The sequence below is a fragment of the Dermacentor variabilis genome, chromosome 5 (assembly GCF_050947875.1).
Source record: "Dermacentor variabilis isolate Ectoservices chromosome 5, ASM5094787v1, whole genome shotgun sequence".
NCBI classification, from domain to species: domain Eukaryota; kingdom Metazoa; phylum Arthropoda; class Arachnida; order Ixodida; family Ixodidae; genus Dermacentor; species Dermacentor variabilis.
Window position 1 is genome coordinate 140,525,128 of NC_134572.1, and position 22,241 is coordinate 140,547,368.

Here is a 22,241-nt window from a genome sequence, read left to right on the forward strand (position 1 = left end):
GGCAGGTAGTGACGGCGGATCCGGATCATGAGACGGAAATAATCAGACGAATAAAAATTGGCTAGGTTGCGTTTGGCAGGCATTCTCAGATCATGAACAGCAGGTTGCCATTATCCCTCAAGAGAAAGGTTTATAACAGCTGTGTCTTACCAGTACTCACTTACGGGGCAGAAACCTGGAGGCTTACGAAAAGGGTTCTACTCAAATTGAGGACGACGCAACGAGCTATGGAAAGAAGAATGATAGGTGAAACGTTAAGGGACAAGAAAAGAGCAGATTGGGTGAGGGAACAAACGCGAGTTAATGACATCTTAGTTGAAATCAAGAAAAAGAAATGGGCATGGGCAGGACATGTAATGAGGAGGGAAGATAACCGATGGTCATTAAGGATTACGGACTGGATTCCAAGAGAAAGGAAGCGTAGCAGGGGGCAGCAGAAAGTTAGGTGGGCGGATGAGATTAAGAAGTTTGCAGGGACAACATGGCCACAATTAGTACATGACCGGGGTAGTTGGAGGAGTATGGGAGAGGCCTTTGCCCTGCAGTGGGCGTAACCAGGTTGATGATGATGATGATGATGACGAAAACGACGACGACGACGACGATGATGATGATGATGATGATGATGATGATGATGATGATGATGAATCGTTCAAATGCGTCTTTTGCGACTCGGAGTTCCTTCACATAGGGGATGAGCAGCGCCGTGATGCCAAATTGCGTCAGTTGTTAGAGTGCCTCAAACTGTTAGCGCCTCCACGCACATGTTCACCCTCCCGGATGGCGTCCTATATTCGTGTACGGTGTGCTGTGATGGTCTGACCTCCTGCTAGTTGTATTAATGCATCTTCTACTCACAGTCCTCCGCGAGCTTCACTGCCACCCAACCGCCAGTCACCTTAGTGTGTGCCACACATATGCCCGCGTGCGTCACCTCTTCTATTGGCATGTCCTAGCCCGCTCAGTGTGGTGTTAGTGAGTTTCTACAAGCGCTGTCAACGCTCGAATAAACCGTCAATGTTCCCTGCTGCCTATTTGCAACTCATCCACGTTCCAGCGGAGCCCTTCTTCCGTGTTGACTTGGCCCTTCTCAATCCTCTTCTCAGTATCTGCTTCCGTAAACTAGTGGGTTGCCGTCGCTGCCGAGTGCGCGAAGCGTAACCCGAAGATACAAGTGCTTCCCATCAACTGTGCTTAAGGCGTCGCGGACTTTATATTTCGTGATGCGATTCTAGTGCGCGGTGCCCCGCAGCAGCTGCAGACCCACTGATGCCATACCTCCATTTCTAAAGTCAGCGATAACATCCTGCGCTGCTGCTCCACCCGCCACAAGCTAACCGCACCCTATAAGCCACCGACAAACAGCCATAACGAACGCTTGAACCGTGCACTTACAGACATACTCTTTAGGTACGTGCCTGCCAACCACCTAATTGGGACCTTGTCTTACCGAATGTGACGTTCACCTGTAATTCTTCCAGGCACGACATTGCTGGTTTCTCCCTCTTCTGTGATTTGTTTGAACGTGAGTCAACTTTGTCGTGGGATGCGTTCCTTCCTTCAGCTACTGCCTCGACCAGTGAATATGCAAGCGAAGCTATTGCGCGGGCTGACCATGTGCGGCAGCTTGCTCGTAGTCAGCCTTCAACTTCTCAGGAAAAGCAGAACTGTCGTTACGACCAGCGTCACTGCGACGCACGCTTTGCCCCGAGTACCTTCATACTACTTTGATCTCTGCCCCCTCGTGTGGCACTTTCTGAAACGCTGCTGTCTCGCTACGTGGGCCCATAGCGCGTCGTTCGGCAAGTTACTGACGTTACGTAAGAAACTGAGCACGCAATTTCCGCTATCTCTCCTGATCCGTTGTCCCTGGACATCGTCCACGTTTCGTGGCTCACTGCTTTCTACACTTCCTCTGCTGTGGCTCCTGTGACGCGCCTATATGACGCTTCTGCCACAGGGAGCCTGTGCTACGCGACACCCGAAGAAGAGAGCGGCCTCTGGATGAAGACGATGACGTGCCTTGGGTTCACGTGGACTGGCTTCCATTTCGGCCAGTGTTTGTGATTCTTGTTAATGTACCGTGCAGATTGTTTCTGCCTAGCTTTTTCCCACCTATCATTGGAATGGATGCAATAAATTTGACATTTATATGAATCAAGTCGGCTGGCGACAAGCCTTCCACCGGAAGGCAACACTGATGACAGGAGTATCGGCGATGATGGTGACGAGAGGTATGCGTTCGTAATTCGAGACACGATTGCTCCAGTAATCAACATGACCAGTGGGGACGAAGAGCGTAAGAAGTGCAGTCTCTTCGTACGCGTGCCTCAGCAATAGAGATGATGAAGGGGACGAGCACATCCTGCATTCAGAAGTGTGGCATGCTGCAACGCCTAGAAACTACCTGAAAGGTGACTCCGATAGTGTATTTAAGAATTTTTCTAAGGAGGATCATGGTGCATAAAACGAGAAGGACATTGCTCCAAAGCAGAGTGGAAGACTGTTATCGTCCATGAAAACATTGCTAGTGGCGATGTGTAAGTGTCTCGTGAAGCAATTTTCGACCACGGGTGTCACAGCGAGAGCACGTGGCACTCGCCATTTGTGAACTTCACGAGGAAAAAGTGCAAACAACCTAACCGTAAAGAATTTACGGCTTTCAAATGCTCTTAATACAATGTTCATTTCCGCCTCAAAAGACGTTACAACATTTTCAATTTGCATAAGCAATGGATTCAGCATGCATAAAATTAGAATTTTTCTCTTTATGAATAGCGTTTCATAAGACAGAAAGCACGCTTTCTTTGACTACATGCCCGCATAAATAAATTTTCAGCACTTATCGAAGACGGACCAATCCCCTAATGTCGCGGATTAGTGACATGCAGACGTTGAGAAATACAGCAGCGCTATGAAGTTTTCTACTGTATTTTTTAAGATTATTATAGAGGCGCAAACTAAATAAATCACGAAGTTTTGACATCTTTTCTTGCGCTTACTTAAGCCGCATATCAAGAGAATGTGTAATAATATTGCCTATACACAGGCTTAAAGTCCGCATCAGGGCACAAAAGAAAACGTCTGTGGAGGGCCGAAAATATAAATGATTAGTGATAAACGCATTTTTCTTATTTTTACTTCTATCACCACATATACCTGAATATGAGAACCACACGCTCCTAATATCACTAATCGCAGGTCTTGCGCACACAGATCATCCCTCTACTTAGACCAGCAGAACAATATGATGTACAAACAACATAGATCTGTAAGCTATAATCACTACTCAAGTCTGCTTCTCCTAGGCAAAGCAAAGTGAACGCATGCTGTGCCACAAGTTTACGGAAATCCTGACTTTTGGACCTCAGGCCGTTACCTTCCCGTTGAAGTACTGCTGATTTTTGTAAGAAATTATCCATTAAGAGCTTCACAGACAGTGTTTTGCAGCAAAAGAGTGCTTTGTCGACAACAGTTCTTTCCATTCGGGAAGATTATTTGCTTGCAAAAGCGCGGTACGTACAGCTTATATAGCGGCAAAAAGAATTGAAAGAATTAGATTCTTTATGAAGAAAGCAGACTGCTCCAGGTTTGTCTCTCTTGGTGTTGTAATCTTCCTTTACTATTGTTTCTAACGTTGCGAATGTTCCTGGTGGAATAAGTTCTTTCCTTTGCTGATGGCAATGTTCCGCTTTGGTTTTGTCAAGTGCCTCTTAGTTTGGTCTCGGAATCACTTGATTCACGTGGGTAGTCTTGCCGTATTTCTGTAGCACTAGTTTCGAGAGTCAACGGAGCCTGTGAGACCTGGCTCCTTCCACTGCAATACTTCACAACCTTAATTAATGTGAGGTAGATGTATCTCTATATCGGATACATCTCCTGACTCTCGTTTTGTTAGACTAGACTGACGGTGTTCAAGTTTGGAGGAGCAGCGTCATAGTGAAGTACGCAACCGTAAGGCAAGCTTGTGTTTGTGTCGTGAATCTGTCATGCCCTGTGGGTAACTTGCAAACGATGAGGCGTGTGGACCATTTCATTTCGCGCACTTTGGCTGTCGTGCAGACTTGAAGTCCCTTTAACTGTAATGTTCTGCTCATACTTTGCAGTGTGTCTACTCTGCTTGTTCTTGCTGAATCATTAAATATCTGGCAGTTATAGCAACGGATGGCTGGGTCCCGATATTACTCCACCGGTCACTCGTGCACCCGAGGAATACTCTGTCTTGCATCGGTTGACTGTCACGGAAGTGGACAATTGCACTACGCAGAGAGAATGTATCCACCGTCACCATCTTTGTGATAGTGTCGTATTTGTCACCAGGCAGATGTTGCCTCAGAATCTTTCAAGTATTCTACAAGCTGTTCTTGAATTTTAAATTAATTTTAAAGGAACGTGCTTTATCTTTCCCACTACTGTTTATATCTTTGTTCACTAAGAGATATTTAAAGCTGCCTCAGATGCGACAACGTTCGCATTAACTTTTCAAAAACAGATAATCTCTTTGAGTGGCCGAAAAACAACAAGAATTTCTTCAGCTCTTTTCTCCTTGTAGGTCATGTTTGTGTACGTCTCGTCCTCTTCATCACATTCACTATCTTCAGGGTCACTCAGAGCCTACACTGGTGTTTTCTCATTACCGTTGTGGCTTTTTGTCATGCCTGACCTTATTCTCTCAGTTTGCTTCGTCAAACATGCCTGCGAGTCTCGCGAATACAAAAATACATGTGGGTCGTTGGAGAAAGTGAGACTCAATATGCCTATTTTACGTTAAAGCTTCCCCGCAGTAATGACGGACCTTGGCAGGTCTTCGCGTACCGGCAGCTGGCTTCCACCACGAAACGGCTGTTGGCTGAAAGTAACGCACGCCGTGACTAGGTGCACTCATAGCTATCGACATTGTGCAGAAGGACGACGCAACATGAACTTGGGAAATAACGCAAATTTAAAAGGCAACAAGGCAAGACAAAAGAACAACCGGCATCCACGAAGCAATTTTTTTTCTTATTATTGATCCCATTCCCTCCAAATACTAATCCTTTGGCCCATTCTATTCTTTCAGCACAACAGAAAGAACAATCTGCGAAGGTCGGAGAACAATTTATAGATATCTAAAACGCTTGCGTAATATTATACAAAAGCTGTAGTTACCAAGCACAGTTTAAACTCTCATCTTGCATCGTCCTTAACATCCCCCTTGCCCATGCAGATTGAATCTGGATGGTACGTTTAGTTCTAACAAGACACAAAGCACGCGTTTCATAAACCGGCTTTATAACGATGCAGAAAACAGTTATTTGTTAATCATGGTCGTAGCTCCTAACGTAATTATCTTTACAGCTTAATGTACTGGCGCACATTACGCATAAGATACCCTTTATGCGGTTCAATGTGAGTTTAACTGCCCGACTTCCTTATCCTAATGTACCGCGGAACAGAAAACGAGTTTTTCGCAACTTTAATGTAGCCCCGAATTAACAGACAAGCTTCTATCATTGCCCAAGCACCACCTATAGCCTTACCGTTGCTCCTCAACTAGGTGGCTGATTCAGTCTTCATATGAGACTGTGCAAATGCTAATATACGGTTGCGAGGGTATTAGGCGCAATACGAATTTCATTCTAAAATGCATTATAAATATCCGATAAAAGGAAACAAAAATGTAGCATGGCTACACTGACTATCCCATGCAACTGCGGCGGCTAAACGCAGTAGAGAAGGAGCCATGAGCAAAACCAGGTTTGTCGCAGACGAGCGGCCGATGGGTTTGGTGCGCCATCTTTATGCGATTGTGCACACTACGCTCCTCCCTCGCTGCGCACAATTTCTCACAGGTGGCTCTGGAATGCCTCTCTGCTGTACTTGAAGGGCGGGCAGTGATTTGAACTTTTTAATTTGATATTCGTTCTTTCTCATCGCACTTCTGGTAACCAATGCAGCCAAGATAGTCATAAGTTTGACTAGTGGCGACGAAGCATCAACCGCACTCCACAAGCGCTATGTCGTCATTTCGACAGTTTCGCTTTGCCACGTAAAACGGAAAACGCATGCTGTGCATGGGAATAGAGTGCAAGTTGTTAGTTAACGAGTTAGTTAGTTAATTAGCTAGTATTTACTAGTTATAAGGCTGTGGGTTACCAGCGTTGTAACCTCTCGTGCCAATATCAGCTCCATAATACGCATCCTAGCGAATGGAGGAAACGGTTTTCAGTAGCACATGCTGCTGTTTCAGGTCACAAACTTCGCCCTTAATATTAACGCATATTGTCCAGCCGCTGACCTGAGTGGCCACCAACGTCCTAGAGCGTAAGAGCGCATGCGCCACATGCAACACGTAAAACCATGAACAGAGATTGGCTTAACTTATCGGGCTAAACCTGTCTTAATGTGTACATGTACGTGCTTGCTATCATTCAAAACGTCGTACCTCTTTCGTGGCTTCCTTACTGACCGGTGTCAGTATAATTTAGTTGCGCCCTCAGTGTGGCGTAGCTCCTCAGAGCCAGTGCTGGTTCCCCATAGAACTGAAAGCTAAGATTACAGGAAGCTGTCATTTTGCCCTGTATATAATTCAGTACTACTACGCGCTGTACTAGCTTGTCCAGAGATAGAGTTAGTCACGCGCTTTTCCTAATTAAAAGCTGTTTCATTGAACACATACGCGATTATTAGCCATTTGCGTTCATGAACATTTACTTAATTAGTGGTCCATGAGGCAAGAGCTATTTCGCATTTAAACGCCACAAGCAAATAAAAGAGCTTAGGTAAACATGCACATGATGAGTCATTTATTTAAGACACTTTTATTCAATCATCAGCCTCACTACCTGTACTTGTGCACTATGCGGTGTCGCTGGGAGAATTCTCTAGGAGGGTGGCTGGGATGTGCATGGCAGGTCTGAAGTGCCCTTATTGTCGCTTTTTTTTTTCTCGATTGCTCTCATCTGACGAGGTTTGCTGAGGATCTCAAGGCACTAAATTTATCTTCTGATTCACAAAACTCACATAAATTTCGTTCATAAAGCGCAAGTTCAGAAGACTGTGTCAACCCGCCGGTGCGTCACGCCACAAATTTCACGAAAATATTTTCAAAAATGGAGGTTCAGCTAAGAGCCGCACATACCCGGTGCCACAGACCCTGTGATCTAAGTGGGAGAAAAGTTCTTTGAAGAATCGCACATATACAATGCCACATATCCGGTGTTGCATACGCGCTGACCCAAGCTGATCCGATTGTTGGGTTTCGAAACCGTTTTACTCAACACAGTAGCCTGATGCTCTCTTTACCCATGAGAACATACACTACCCATAAACCCAAGTTGGTAGGAAAACCGACCGACCGACCGACCGACCGACCGACCAACCGACCGAACGACCGACCGACCGACCGACCGACCGACCGACCGACCGACAGACAGACAGACAGACAGACAGACAGACAGACAGACAGACAGACAGACAGACAGACAGACAGACAGACAGACAGACAGACAGACAGACAGACAGACAGACAGACAGACAGACAGACAGACAGACAGACAGACAGACAGACAGACAGACAGACAGACAGACAGACAGACAGCGTTCGGTAAGTGTGACTTATACTCAGAATTTTAACCGCACTACAAGTTCCCGACTAGTGGAGCTACCGATCCAAACAACCTGCGAATAAACGCGACGACGAGCTCACGTCGGACGCTTCCCGACATCCAACCAGGGGTGATACTCTCCATATCTTCGGATTCCGCCACATTGTAAAATTCTCGAATGGCGGCATTTTGACCTAACCAGTGAGGCTGTAGCAGACCTCTGGGCCAATCAGAGCTGACAAGACGCCCAATTCGACAACTTGGCGGAATATGACAATGTCCAGAAAGCAGCCGATCCTCATGGCCGCATTTTTCATGCTCTCTTATGCGTCACTCTTCGGCCACCTGGCGCTTTGGCACATGAATGTTGTTTTCCCCCTCCCGTTGTAGCCGTGCTCGGGAAGGATTGGTCCACGTGGCAAGTGTTGCACGTGCGGTTATCGGTCATTTGTTAATTTTTTTACATCGCAGTTTTAGAGCAAAGAATGCATCATACCCAGGAATTCTGGACATGCATTTAGTCTCTTTTTTCGCCACCACGTGGCGTATCAACCTTAAAGATTTGAAATTCGCGCCGTGACGTACGCCATGACGCAAAACTAAAGAAAACATAATAAAAAGAAGCACACCCTGAGACGGTTGCTTCACCTCGGCACTTGGCAACGAGCGCGCTTACGTATCAGTCTTATCTTGAAGGCGACCTGCTACTTGCTCGACTTTCAATGAATCGACGATTTTGCTAGACACCTTGCCAGACAGCTCAGCGGCATTTCGGGTGAGGCCGAGATAACAGCTCCCGCAAAGCTACCGTTGGGTTCCCTTCGTTTTTTCTCTTTATTTGTGTACGACAGCGGCCGCAGGCTTCCGTATAGTCAGCGTTATGTTTCGTGTGTTTTCTAAGAACCGGTGTGATTCAATAAGAGGAAGCTTTAGCTACGGCCCTTCTTCGATGCCGGCCGCTCAAATTCACGTAAAACGCATAAATGATTCTAGGAGAAAATCACTCAACAGTTCAACCGATCTGAATGTGAATTGTTGCATTCCAGAGAGAACGTTAGATCACAGTGATCGCTGCAATAATAATTTTGACTTAGGCCATGGCATTATTGACAAGAATTATCGGAAATCGGCAAATCTGAAGAAAGAAGTACGAAGTTTACAAATCCGTTGGTTCGGATAAAAACTGATATCGCCTCCCTATAAATTACATCTCTTGGAGAATCTCAATCGCGCAAATTAGATGTATGAATTTATAACTTATGTGAAGTTGTTACAATGCCTGTAAAGATTCTGAGAATGCCATATTCACGAGTTAGTGGTGTATTTCAGGGTGCCATACGATATATCAATTTCGTCCGCATTAAATGAAATATTAGGTGCAGCTTACATAACTCCGATATTGCTTTAGCTGCTGAGGTACAGTGTCGTATACTTCGAGTATTGCTTCTTGAAATTTCGCATTTTTTAGAATTTAAAAAAGTAGAAGCTAAATAAAAATTCGCTTTCTGAAATCTTATTTTAACTGTCTCTTTTAAGTTTTACATAACTCATGAATTGCGGCGCAGTGGTTGTAAGAAGAAAGGATTGCTGATTTACCATGTAGGAGCTAAAGCTTCCTGTTAAGTTAGGTTTAGAATAATATGTTTGCTGATAGAAGAAGCAAGACGGGTAGCGCATATACATTATGGCGGCCGCAGTTCGATGGGGGCGAAATGCGAAGGCACACGTGTACTTAGATTTAGGGTACGTCAAAGATGGCCAGGTGGCTGAAATTTTCCAGATTCCACCACTACGCCGTGCCTCAGAATCAGATCGTGGTCCTGTCACGTAAAACCCCATAATTCTTTTTTTTAATTCAAAGGATGTACAGTAATTTACAGTAATTGACAAAGTCAAGCCTACAGCAGGCTAGTCGTTGACGCGTTCACTTCTTCAAACCTAAGCTTGGGCTCATCTTCCTCAGCTTTGTTCAGAGCTGCGCAACATATTTCCACTTGGCGTGGGAGCGCCGTCCCGCTGCTTTGTAGGCAGGAAAGGACTGGTAGCGTTTTAGGCGACTGACCTGAACGACGTGATGGGAAGTCTGGACGGAGCGAGTAGTAGATGCGACCGGAGACATCTCGTAGGTTACGTTGGTTAACTGACAGAGGACTCGGGAAGGGCCGGAGTAGCGGGACATTAGTTTTTCCGAAACGGCATGTGGGAGATCACAGAGTGACAAGATCCCCGGGAATATAATCGGCATCCCGTTGAATACTGTCACCAATGCTTTTCCGCTTGTTCTGAGAAGCACAAAGGCGACGGTGAGCAACTTGGCGTGTTTCTTGGGCTCGAGCAATGACATCGCTTGTATACTGAAACACGGACTCTTGAGTGGTAGGTAGTATTGTACTAAAAAGGAATGCTGGATCTCGGCCGCACAACGAATAAAATGGCTCGTAACGTGCAGTGTCGTGGCGTGATGAATTGTACACGGATATGACAAACAGGCAGGGGCGCTATAACGTAAAACTATTCCAAACTTTTCTATTCCAATTCTGTAACCAGCCCTCTGCGATTGGTCAAACACTTTTTTGGACCACCCCAACTTCACATGTCTGTCACACGACGTCACGAAAACCGCGATAGCTTCACATCTGATACGACGTGGGCACACTGATTATGCATGAATTGACCGAACAAAAGGAAAATTGTTATTTCTGATTCGGCGCCTCGGCTATTGGTCAGAAGTTTTCGGGCTGCACCCACTTCACCTGCCTGTCACTCGACGTCACAAAATCGCAAAAACTCACCGCGTCAAAGTGACGTATACGCGTTAAAGATGCATCATTATGCCGAACAAAACTGAATTTCCTGCTGAATAGCCGCAGGCTGTCCCGTTCCGAAAGGAATAAAAGATGGCTGCCGCCAATCGCTCAGGGACTGGCTACTCGCGCCTGCCGAAATGCATGGGTTTACTTGCGCATAATAAAACTTCTTGCGCGGCCGTGTTACGTTTTCGAACACTTTCGGCACCTTTTTGACCTCGTTCTGCCAACTCTTTGCTGAGGATCCGTTTTAGCGGCATTCTTAAGCTTCCTTTGCATGCCGCCGCGATTTTCGACCAGCCACCGCAAGCTAAGTAAGGGAAAGCGGACCAATCGCAGACTCCCGGCACTACTCTCTTTATCCGGTTACCGATATTCAGTGCAGTGGCTCGGCCCCATGGAATCCCTCTCCACTTCAGCCTGCTCCTCACCTCTTGTCAGTCAATTAGATAAGACAAGCCGCTCAGTGTAGGCAATGTTATTGGTTTTTCCAGCAAACAAAAGTGACCTCCCATGAACGAGGAACGCGTTCGATTGGTCGGTTGAGGCAACCCTGCGGGCGATCGCCCGATGCTTCCGTCGCTGGTGGCGCAAATTTCACGTCAGTAATAAAAACACATCAGAACGGTTTTACGTTATAGGGCCCCAGTATTACAGTCACGATGGTCATCAGAAACATACATGAAGAGCATGTCTGTTATTGTACGATTATGCCGCTCCGTAAGACCGTTTGTCTGCGAATGGCATGTATTAGTAAATATGTGCTTGGTAGAATAAGAATGGAGGAAGTCGCCCACAACTGTAAAGAGGAAGGAGCGACCCCTGTCGGCAAGAAGTTGACGAGGAGCGCCGTGGTGAACAATGACGTGCAACAGGAACTAGGCTACGTCTGTTGGAAAGGCTCTGGTGAACGCGAATACAAGTTGTATAATCTGTTTCGACGGCAATCCACTTGTTGCATCAGTCAGATGTGGGGAAAGGCGCCAATAGGTCTACACCAGCGCGATAGGAGGGTTCGGTAGGAACGCCAAGAGGTAGGAGTAAACCAGCAGTGAGCACAGATGGCTTCTCCTGGCGTTGGCATAACTCACGTTCGCTCAGATAATTCCGCTCAGCTGGAGAAAGTAGACGCGGGCATAGGCAATGACACGGTCGTCCCATCGTTGACGTTGGCTGAAAACGGCACCAATTCCATGACCAATGGCATCACTGCGGACTTCTCCTGGAGCAGTCTGGTCGAAGTGCGCAAGAAGGAATGGAGATGTAAGGAGAGAGACAAGCTTCGAGAAGGCAGTTACTTGCTCATGTCCCCTTCTGCGTCCGCCTTCAGAAGAGCAGAGGGTGGGTGACCTCAGCAAAATTGTGCATGAGGCGGCGGAGGTACGAGAACAGGGCCACGAAGCTCCGGACATCTTTAGCACATGTTGGCACGGGAAACTTCTGTACGGCAAGAGCTTTTCCCGGGTCTGGGCGCACACCAGAAGAATGAACAAGATGACCGAGGATAGTAATTTAGCGGCGTCCGAAGTGACATTTAGACGAATTAAGTTGAAGGCCAGCGTCGGGAAAAGCAGAAAGAACGAGCAAGCGGCACTCCGGGTGCGTGGCAAATGTAGCAGCGAAAATTACGGCGTCATCTATGTAAGAAATACAGATGAACCGCTTGAGGTTATCAAGGAGTGTGTCCATCATGCATTCACAAGTAGATGGAGCATTAAATAAGCCGAGTGGTACAAATTTGAACTTGTGTAGGCCATCAGGTGTTATAAAGGCGGTTTTCTCTCGGTCCATGTCGTCGACGCAGTCCGCCAGTAACCGGAACCAAGGTCGATGGAAGAAAAGTACTTCGCACCATGGAGGTAGTCGAGGGCGTCATCAATGCGTGGTAGAGGATAAACGTCTTTATTTGTGATTTTGTTAAGGTGCCGGTAATCCACGCAGAAGCACCAGCTGGCGTCCTTTTTAACTAGAACGACAGGGGACGCCTAAAGACTGGATGATGGTTCAACGATTCATCGAGACAGAATCTTCAAGACCTATGTTTGAATGACTTGTCGTTCATGCAAGGACCGACGGTATGGTCGCCTGTGATTAGGGAGCGCGTCATCCATCTCAGTATGGTGTGTCGTGAGAGAGGCCTGGCCTAAAGGGCGACCCAGGTCAAAAATGTCGCTGAACGCGGAGAGCAGCTGGCATAAGTAGTTGGCGTGGTGAGGCGGAATTCGGGAGCGATAACGTTTGTGAGCTGAGGAAGCACAGCCGGCAAAGAAGACGAGTCAACGAGAGACGACGTAATATAAGCAGCTGAGGCTGAAAAGAGGCAAACTTGGGAGGAAAAAGCTATGCCTTGTGGTAGGACGTGGTCACTGATTGCGAAGTTGACGAGATGAAGGCTGATAGAGTTGTTCCTGTTACTGACGGCGGTTTGCGGAAGAGCAACGTGATGAGAAAGGAGGACTTCCGCGAGAGGAGACACAACACAGTCACCATGAGGCACAGATGGATCTGTATAAAGCAGGACGCTGGTCATGGCTTGTGGGGCAACTCGAATGTGCTCAGAGAAGCAGAGCCTGATGGGAACTTCCTCGAGAGGGTCAAGACAAAGTAAATCAAGGGGAACTCCAGCGAGCAGTAGATAAGGGCGGAGTGAGCGAATAGAAAATGAAGGCCTAGAACAACGTCATGGGGACACTCTTAAAGAACAGTAAACAAAACAGATGTTTGGCGGCCACAGGCACCAACGAGAGCTGCACACATTCCTATTGTGGCCAGTGTTGTTCTGCTAGCGACTAGCACAAGACAGGGCGCCGCAGGTGTTAGGACGTAAGTGAGGGAGCTGTCTACAAAGCTGGTCGCTCATCACATAGATGTGCGCGCCTATACAAGCAGAGCAGCGACAAGGACACCACCTACGTCACATCAAGTAAATTCCTTTCCGTCGGTAAGGTAAGTAGAGCAATCGCGAACCCTATCGTTCTAGCAGCGTCACCTCTACAAGCTGCACCCGTCAGCTTCATGTAGAGTGCAGGTACATGGGGGACGCAGAACGGCAAATAGTGGATGAGCGAGGCAGCGGTCGTCGTGGTGAGGGTGAACGACTCGGCCGTACAGATGAGGACGCCTGCGTAGAGTTGTATGGCTCTGTGAAACCTTGCGGTGATAGACAAGTACCTGGCGAGTGGCGGGAAGGTTGGAGCGCAGTCTTATATTGGCATGACGTCCAGGAATTGCGGCAGTGGCGGAAAATGTGGCCAACGAGCCGGCACTTGATACATATCGGCCGGTCATCGGATGTCCGCCATTCTGCTGGCTTCCGAAAAGGCCGACAGGGGTACTGGCCTCGCGAAGAAGATATCGTAGGAAAATGTAGGTGTCCGCACGGTTGACGGAACAGAGAGACTGAGTTCCATGGTTCTCCAAGTGGTCGCACATAGCAGACTGCACAAGGTAACTCGTCAGTCGGCAATAGTTCGAAGAGGTCTTGAAGCCACCCGGTGCCGCGGCCCCGATCTTCCGTCGAACGATACGGACAAGCTTTCAGGCGGCGACGCCTGATTCGCAGAGCGAGAGTCCTCGCACGAAGACATAGCAGACGTATTTTGAAGACGGATCAACTGGTGTGTGATGCAAATACTTTTTGCTTCTTCGATGCGCCGACATTCATGAATAACGTCGGCTATGGTGCAAAAATGCACGAAAAGATGGCAAGCGTCGTCTGCTATGCCCTTCAGTACGTGGTTTACTTTGTCTTTTTCTGACATGTTCTCCTCACCCCTGCGGCAAAGGACGATAACTTCCTGTATGTATGCCACATGATTCGGTCGACGCCACTACGCGGGACCCAAGTCTCCTTTTCGCAGCTCGCTGACGGCCAACAGGTTTGCCGAAGAACTCGTGGAGCTTTTGCTTACATTTCTCCCAGCTTGTCAGTTCTTCCTTGTGGTTTCGAAACCAGAGCCATGGCATTCCTTTCAGGTAGAAAGTTATGTGAGCCAGCATAACACTTTTGTACCACCTGTTGTGAGCGCTGATGCTCTTGTGCATTTGAAGCCGCTCATCGACATCAAAAATGTATGCCCCGGAAAACGTTCCTGGGTCCCGGGACTGCGACAACTGTCGACGTTGCAACCCCTTCTAACAATATAAGCGCTTATGGCACTTAAAGGAACATCGGTGGTGCATTAAACACTGTTTTGGCCAGGGATCAGCGGTGAAGTCACATTTCACTTCAGGAGCAAACTGTTTTGCTCCCTCCCGGCAGAGGGAAAATTAGGGCTGTCTTTTTTAACCTTCACTTCGTGCAGGCTCCTGTAGAGTAGTGTAGTGCTGGGCAGAGTTATGACGTCGTGTGCTGCACTTGGCTCGCTGGGCTGTTGCCAATCACAGCAGACTGCGCGTCGTCTTCTGCATCAGCAGACGAAAAGCACCTGACTTCGCTCTTACCGGCTGCATATTTCAGTGTTAGCGGCGGCAACACCCAAGGGAGCGTCGCATCGAGCTTTACTCGTAGCCGCTTGCCATGACCCATAGCAAGAGCAGGGATCGCGTCACACACGCTGGTATAGGGGACTCACGACGACGCGGATGACCGTAGCATTCATTACCCGCATCAGGCTACCCTGAAACTAAACTGTAGTGTACCATTTTTCTTTCGTCAACAAATATAGACAAACTGCAGCTAAATACATGGCGAATGCGCAGTGAACGAAGTCAGCGCGCAATCTGAAACAGCCTGCACCACCCATGAGTGAGATAATTTTACCTTCTTGGAAGATTAGCTCACGTCCCTCTGTGACACATAGTCACGCAAACACTTCGCTATCGTCTTTGCAGCGAGTATTTACTATCGTCGCTATATCACTAATGTTTTTTGACGTCCGCTGCTTGCATTCATCGAAAGCGCAGTGTAGAAAGCGTAGTTTTCATGCTACACTATAAAAAATGACTTCGTGTAGGTAGGCGGAGCTAAACTATTCTACGGCAAGTAAACAATGGCGACTTCCTACACTAACTACACTCGCGCAGCCCGTGTAGATAAAAAATAGCCCTGTTGACTTCAAGAAGCACCAAATTTAAACCGTAAGGCGATTAATTAGAGCTGGCGTCGGAACTGTAATTGCAGAGCAAGTGTGATTCACTCTGCACGCAGTAGCTTCTTGAGAGGCAGCAGGGAGGGAGAGGGGAGTGTATATGCGTGTGCACGTCTTGAGTGTGCATGCGCGTGTACTTGATTTTGCGTGCACGCCCGTGATTGTGCCTCCGTATTTTAGTCTGCGTGAGCACGAGCGCATTTATGAGTCTGCGAGCATACGCGCATTTGTGTATGAGTGCATTTCCGTGTGCGTGCGTGCGTGCGAACATTTTTCTTTGTGTGCATGCGTGGGCGATTGGTAATCTGCATGGAGGCTAACGTGCCTGTTGTCTGTGCGTCTGTATGCTTGAGAGAGAGAAGGGGGGTGAATATCTGTGTGTATAGGTTTGCGTGAGAAAATATCATTTCCTTACTTGCACCTACTCTCGGATGCAAATGAAATATAGACATTAGAATATGGAGTTTTTACGTGTCAAAATCACAATCTGATTGTGAGGCACACCGTAGTGGGAGACTCCGGAATAATTTCGACCACCTGGGGCTCTTTAACATGCATGTGAATCTAACTACACTGCCGTTTGCGCATTCCACCCCCAACGAAATGCGGCCGCCGTGGCCGGGATTTGATCCCGCGACCTCGTGCTTAGCAGCCCAACACCACAGACACTAAGCAAGCACGGCGCGGATATAGAGCTTACTTGAATCTTATTTATATCCGCAGAGACAAGAACGAATGGCACTGCCTTTATGATATTGCTACGGGATAGTATTTCCAATGACAAAGAGCCGAGCAGTAAGAAGACGACGACGACGATTTGAAGCTAGCCCGGGCTGTTGCCTCTTGGCCAAGCGCACCGTATTTTCTTGTAAATATATTTGTACATAGCTTTTCGTCTGCGTCTTCCTCCGTAACATATCTGGTGTAGGTGGACGTTCCCTGTACCTCGTCACGGAGCTTGGCAGTGGACGGTACGTCGAGCCTTCCTTCATGGCTCCCGGCGACGACAACCCGACTCCGCCGGCTCCGACACCTGCTGCCACCTCGACGACCTACATCACTCTCCCGCTCCCCGTGATCCTAGCGTATTCTCGGGCAAAGATGGGGAAGACGTCGATGACTGGATCAGCCTGTATGAACACGTCAGCCGCAATAACCGGTGGGATCCTGCTATTATGCTCGCCAACGTAGTCTTTTACCTCGGTGGCACACCTAGAGTTTGGTATCGCACGCACGAAGATGAGCTCACCAGTTGCGATTCACTTAAGACACAGCTTCGAGACTTGTTCGGCAACCCCTACGGTCACCAACTTGCCGCGAAGAAGGCGCTTTCCGGCCGTGTGCAGACGTCAACAGAGCCCTATGTCACGTACATTCAGGACGTCTTGGCTCTGTGCCGCAAAGTTGACACCCACATGACTGAGTCCGACAAGGTTGCCCACATCCTCAAAGGCATTGCCGATGACGCCTTTAACTTGCTCGTTTGCAACAACGTAGCGACGGTGGATGCTGTTATAAAAGAGTGCCGCCGCGTGGAACTCGCTAAAAGCCGACGTATTGACCAGCAGTTTGCCCGTCTGCCCAACACCCCAGCGACATCTTCCTGTGCCGACACTCCTCGTCCCAACAACACTGCCGATGTTACCAGGATCGTCCGGCATGAGATCGAGGCCGCCTATCCTGCTGCCTTCGACTCCAGTCCCACCAACACATCTGCAGTCACTGTCTCACTGATCCAGGCAGTTGTCCACCAAGAGTTCGAAAACATGGGTCTTCACACCATCTGCTCGGCCCATCGTCCTGATACCCGCCCGGCTTCTTCGATTCCGCCCCGTCCCGCATCTTCTTACCCCCCACGTTTCTGCAACCTATCTGAATGGCGCACTGCTGACGACAAGCCCATTTGTTTCCACTTCCATCGAATCGGGCACATTTCTCGGCACTGTCGCAGTCGCTGGAGTTCCCCGACCCGGCCTACTTATACTGCCTACTCTCGCCCCCCAGGTGGCCCTTCTCGTCCCTATGCCGCACGCTCCGATAACGCCGCAGCTGATTCTCCTGCACCGAACCGCTCCCATTCTCGTTCGCCTTCGCCCCAACGACGACAATATCGCTCTCCCCAGCCCCATCGCTCCTATTCGCCGACTCCCTTCGGACGCCGCTCCCAACCGGAAAACTAGACGATGCAGCGCCTCGAGGTGACACTGCATTGCTCCCTACGCCGCCAAATCCTCTCCTGACGTTGCCACTCATCTGAACCTTCCTGACGTGCAAGTCGACGGTGTTCCTGTATCTGCTCTCATAGACACCGGGGCGCATTTGTCGGTAATGAGCGCTGACCTTCGTAACCGGCTGAGGAAAATAATCACGCCCGCCACGAAGCCTGTTGTCCGTGTCGCCGATGGCGGAACAGCCCCTGTAATTGGTATGTGTGCCACCCGCGTCTCCTTCGCCGATCGCTCCACTACCGTGCTATTCACAGTCATCGCTCACTGTCCCCACGACATCATCCTCGGCTTAGACTTCCTCTCCGCACATTCTGCTCTCATCGATTGCTCCGCTAGTACTCTCCGCCTCGACCTGCCTGTTCTGGATCCCGCTGAACAACACCCTACTCGCCTCAGTTCCGTCGACTTCGTTCGCTTGCAACCTTCGGCACTGACTTACGTTGACTTCGTGTGATCCCCACCAGTCCCCGACGGTCACTACATCGCGGCTCCTATGCAAGACGTCCTCCTTACACACGGGATCACAGTACCTCATTCAGTTTTATCTATTACGGCAAATTGCGTCTGCCTACCAGTGGTCAATTTTGGCTTGACGACACAAGTGCTGCCACGCGGGATGTCTCTGGCCCAACTTTGCTCATTCGAGGATCACTCTGTTGCATCGATTTCAGTTGACGACCATTCAGCCGATCCTCCTCTACCGTCGCAGTCGGCAACTTGTACCATCGCCAACTTACAGAAAATGATTGCACCCGACATGCCCTCCGAGCACGCTCGTGCGCTCTACCGCGTGCTGATTTCCTACCAAGATATTTTTGACTTGAACGATCGTCCTTTGGCCCAAACAACAGCTGTCCAACATCGCATTAATACCGGCGATGCCCCTCTTATTCATCGCCGCCCGTATCGAGTATCACCAGCTGAGCGTCAAGTTATTCACACCGAAGTTCACAAAATGCTTGCCAAGAACATTATTGAACCGTCATGGGCGTCACCTGTTGTGCTGGTAAAAAAGAAGGATGGCTCATGGCGCTTTTGCGTGGATTATCGGCACCTTAGCAAGGTTACCAAAAAAGACGTGTATCCCCTACCTCGGATTGATGACGCCCTTGACTGCCTCCACGGTGCTCGCTATTTCTCCTCTATTGACCTTCGCTCCGGCTATTGGCAGATTGCCGTTTACGATCTCGAACGCGAGAAGACTGCCTTTGTAACACCCGACGGTCTTTATCAATTCAAAGTAATGCCGTTCGGTCTATGTAACGCTCCTGCCACTTTTGAACGCATGATGGACTGCCTTCTTCACGGTTTAAAATGGTCCACGTGCCTTTGCTACTTGGATGACGTTATAGTATTCTCCCCAACATTCGCTACGCACCTTGAGCGCCTCTCAGCAGTCCTGGACGTTTTTCGCCGAGCCGGTCTGCAACTCAACGCATCGAAGTGCCGATTCGGCAATCGCCAGATTACCGTCCTTGGACATCTCGTTCACGTGAACGGAGTGCAACCGGACCCAGGCAAGATCCATGCTGTTACGCACTTCCCTGTTCCAAAGTGTGTCAAGGATGTGCGCACCTTCATCGGCCTTTGCTCGTACTTCTGCCGTTTCGTGAAAAATTTCGCGGCCATAGCACGACCACTAACCCAGCTTTTGAAATAAGACGCCTCTGCATTCTCGCTTCTAATCGACCTTTTCACAACGCCTCCCGTTCTGGCCCATTTCGATCCTTCTGCGCCTACCGAAGTCCATACTGATGCCAGCGGTCACGGAATTGGCGCAGTACTGGCACAACGCCAGCGTGGCCACGACCGTGTTATCACTTACGCCAGCAGGCTCCTCTCGCCCGCGGAGCGCAACTATTCCATCACTGAGAGTGAGTGTCTGGCCCTTGTTTGGGCGTTTGCGAAGTTCTGCCTATACTTATATGGCCGACCCTTTTCCGTTCTCACAGACCATCACGCGCTTTGCTGGTTATGCTCACTGAAAGATCCTACAGGAAGACTTGGTCGCTGGGCCTTACGCCTCCAAGAATATTCGTTCTCTGTCACCTACAAATCTGGCCGACTACACAAGGACGCTGACTGCCTGTCTCGCTACCCGGTAGATGAGCCTGACGACGCCGACAGTAGTACCGCCGACGGCATTTTCTCTGTGTCTGCCTTCGCTAACATCGCCAATGAGCAGTACCGAGACCTATCGCTGCGAGTACTCATCGAGCGTCTGCGCTCTACACCTACCGACGCATCCGTTCGCCGATATCTCCTCCAGGGCGGCATTCTGTACCGAAGGAACTTCCTCCCTGATGGCCCTGATCTTCTTCTTGTCGTGCCAAAACATCTACGACAGACTGTGCTCTTTGAGATGCATGACGCACCCACTGCAGGACATCTTGGGGTAACCCGCACGTATGATCGCGTCCACCGCCGCTTCTATTGGCCTGGTCTCGCTCGCTCCGTCCGGCGCTATGTTGCTGCCTGTGATCCCTGCCAGCGTCGGAAAACACCTCAGGTGCTACCTTCCGGTCATCTCCAGGTGATCACCGTCCCTGTGGAACCGTTCTTTCGTGTTGGATTAGACCTCCTCGGTCCCTTTCCCGCGTCATCCTCTCGGAACAAATGGGTAGCCGTCGCAACTGATTACGCCACCCGATACGCTATCACGCGAACTCTCCCTACCAGTTGCGCCACTGACGTCGCGGACTTTCTCTTGCGTGACATTAACTTAGTGCATGGCGCCCCGCGACAGCTGCTTACTGACCGTGGTCGTAACTTCCTCTCGAGTTAGCGCTGACATTGTGCGTTCCTTCTCTATTCAACACAAGCTGACTACCTCATACCATCCTCAAACCAATGGCCTCTTACCGACATGCTGTCCAAGTACGTTTCGAAGGACCACCACGTCTGGGACGTTGCCCTTCCTTACGTCACATTTGTTTATAATTCTTCCCGGCACGACACCGCCGGATTTTCTCCATTTTATCTACTCTACGGTCGCGAACCGACCTTGCCCCTTGACATGGTACTTCCTCCTGCTGCGATTTCAACAACCGAGTATGCGCGCGACGCCATCGCCCTCGCCGACCATGCACGCCAGCTTGCCCGTGCTCGACTGACGGACTCGCAAACCACGCAGCAGCGTCAGTGCAACGCCCGCCACCGTGACGTAGTTTTCGCCTGGTGCACTCGTGCTCCTGTGGTCGCCCTCTCGTCACGTCGGACTTTCCGAAAAGCTCCTTTCGCGATACACAGGGCCCTACCGCGTGCTGCGCCAGGTGACGCCTGTGACTTACGAAATTGCTCCTGTGAGCTCAACCTCGTCATCTATTCTGGCATCTACTGATGTCGTGCACGTCAGTAGGCTCAAGACCTACTACACTGCTTCAGACTCCGGCCTTTAGTCGCTCCGGGACGGCGCTTTTGCCGCAGGGGGTAGTGCTACGGGATAGTATTTCCTATGACGAAGAGCCGATCAGTAAGAAGACGACGACGACGATTTGAAGCTAGCGCGGGCTGTTGCCTCTTGGCCAAGCGCAGCGTATTTTCTTGTAGATAATGCTTGTGAAGTACGCATTCCGTTCTCACGAACAGACACAAACGCCCTACTTCGTCGCGTAAACCACAACTCTACGTTGGAACACTGGGCCCAACCTGATCGACGACACAAGCGATTACACAAATGGGACCAAGAAATGCGATTTCGTATGCCTCAAAAGTTCAATAGAAACCACACGAGCATGGTGCACCGGATTCGCCTTGGTGTCGCATTCACCAACCGTTATAGAAATATGATAGGTGCCAGTGATACTAGCCCAAACTGTGAATGCTGTGAGGTGCCAGAAACACTTGAACATATATTTTGCGTGTGTCCCGCGTACGCGCAAGAACGACAGCAACTTGTCTCTTCCATAGCAAACATCCATGAGAGACCGCTATCGGACGAGTTTCTTTTAGGTCCTTGGCCTAATGCAACCAGCGCAGCCCTGGTCACAAGAGCCGCTGTAGCTTTTCTCCAAGCCACTGGGCTGGACGCACGCCTTTAGAGATACCACAACTCTGTGAATTTGTATATACGCATCTCTTCCTTATACCATCATCATTCATCAGCCCTTTCCCTCCCCGTCCCTTTTCCCCAGAGTAGAGTAGCAGGCCAGAGCAAGTTATAGCTCAGGCCGACCTCTCTGCCTTTCTGTAAATAAATTTATCTCTCTCTCTTGTAAATATACTTGTACATAGCTTTTCGTCTGCGTCTTTCTCCGTAACAATATTATCACTTTCTGAAAGCGAAACCGACGCAAAAAGAAAAAAATATTAGGAGCCATTCCACTCTGTGAAGATGGATGACCAGCTAAGCTGTAGCACATCACACAGGATTAGACAAGGGGTTTTGTACTTATTTTCACCACTTGGTAATGGTAGTCACGATAGCCTTGTGATTGCTGTGATATATACGGGTTGGTCCGGTTACAACCTTAGACAGAATCTTGGCCAAAGTAGAATCTATGCACGACCGTTGTTGCTTAATTGAGTTAC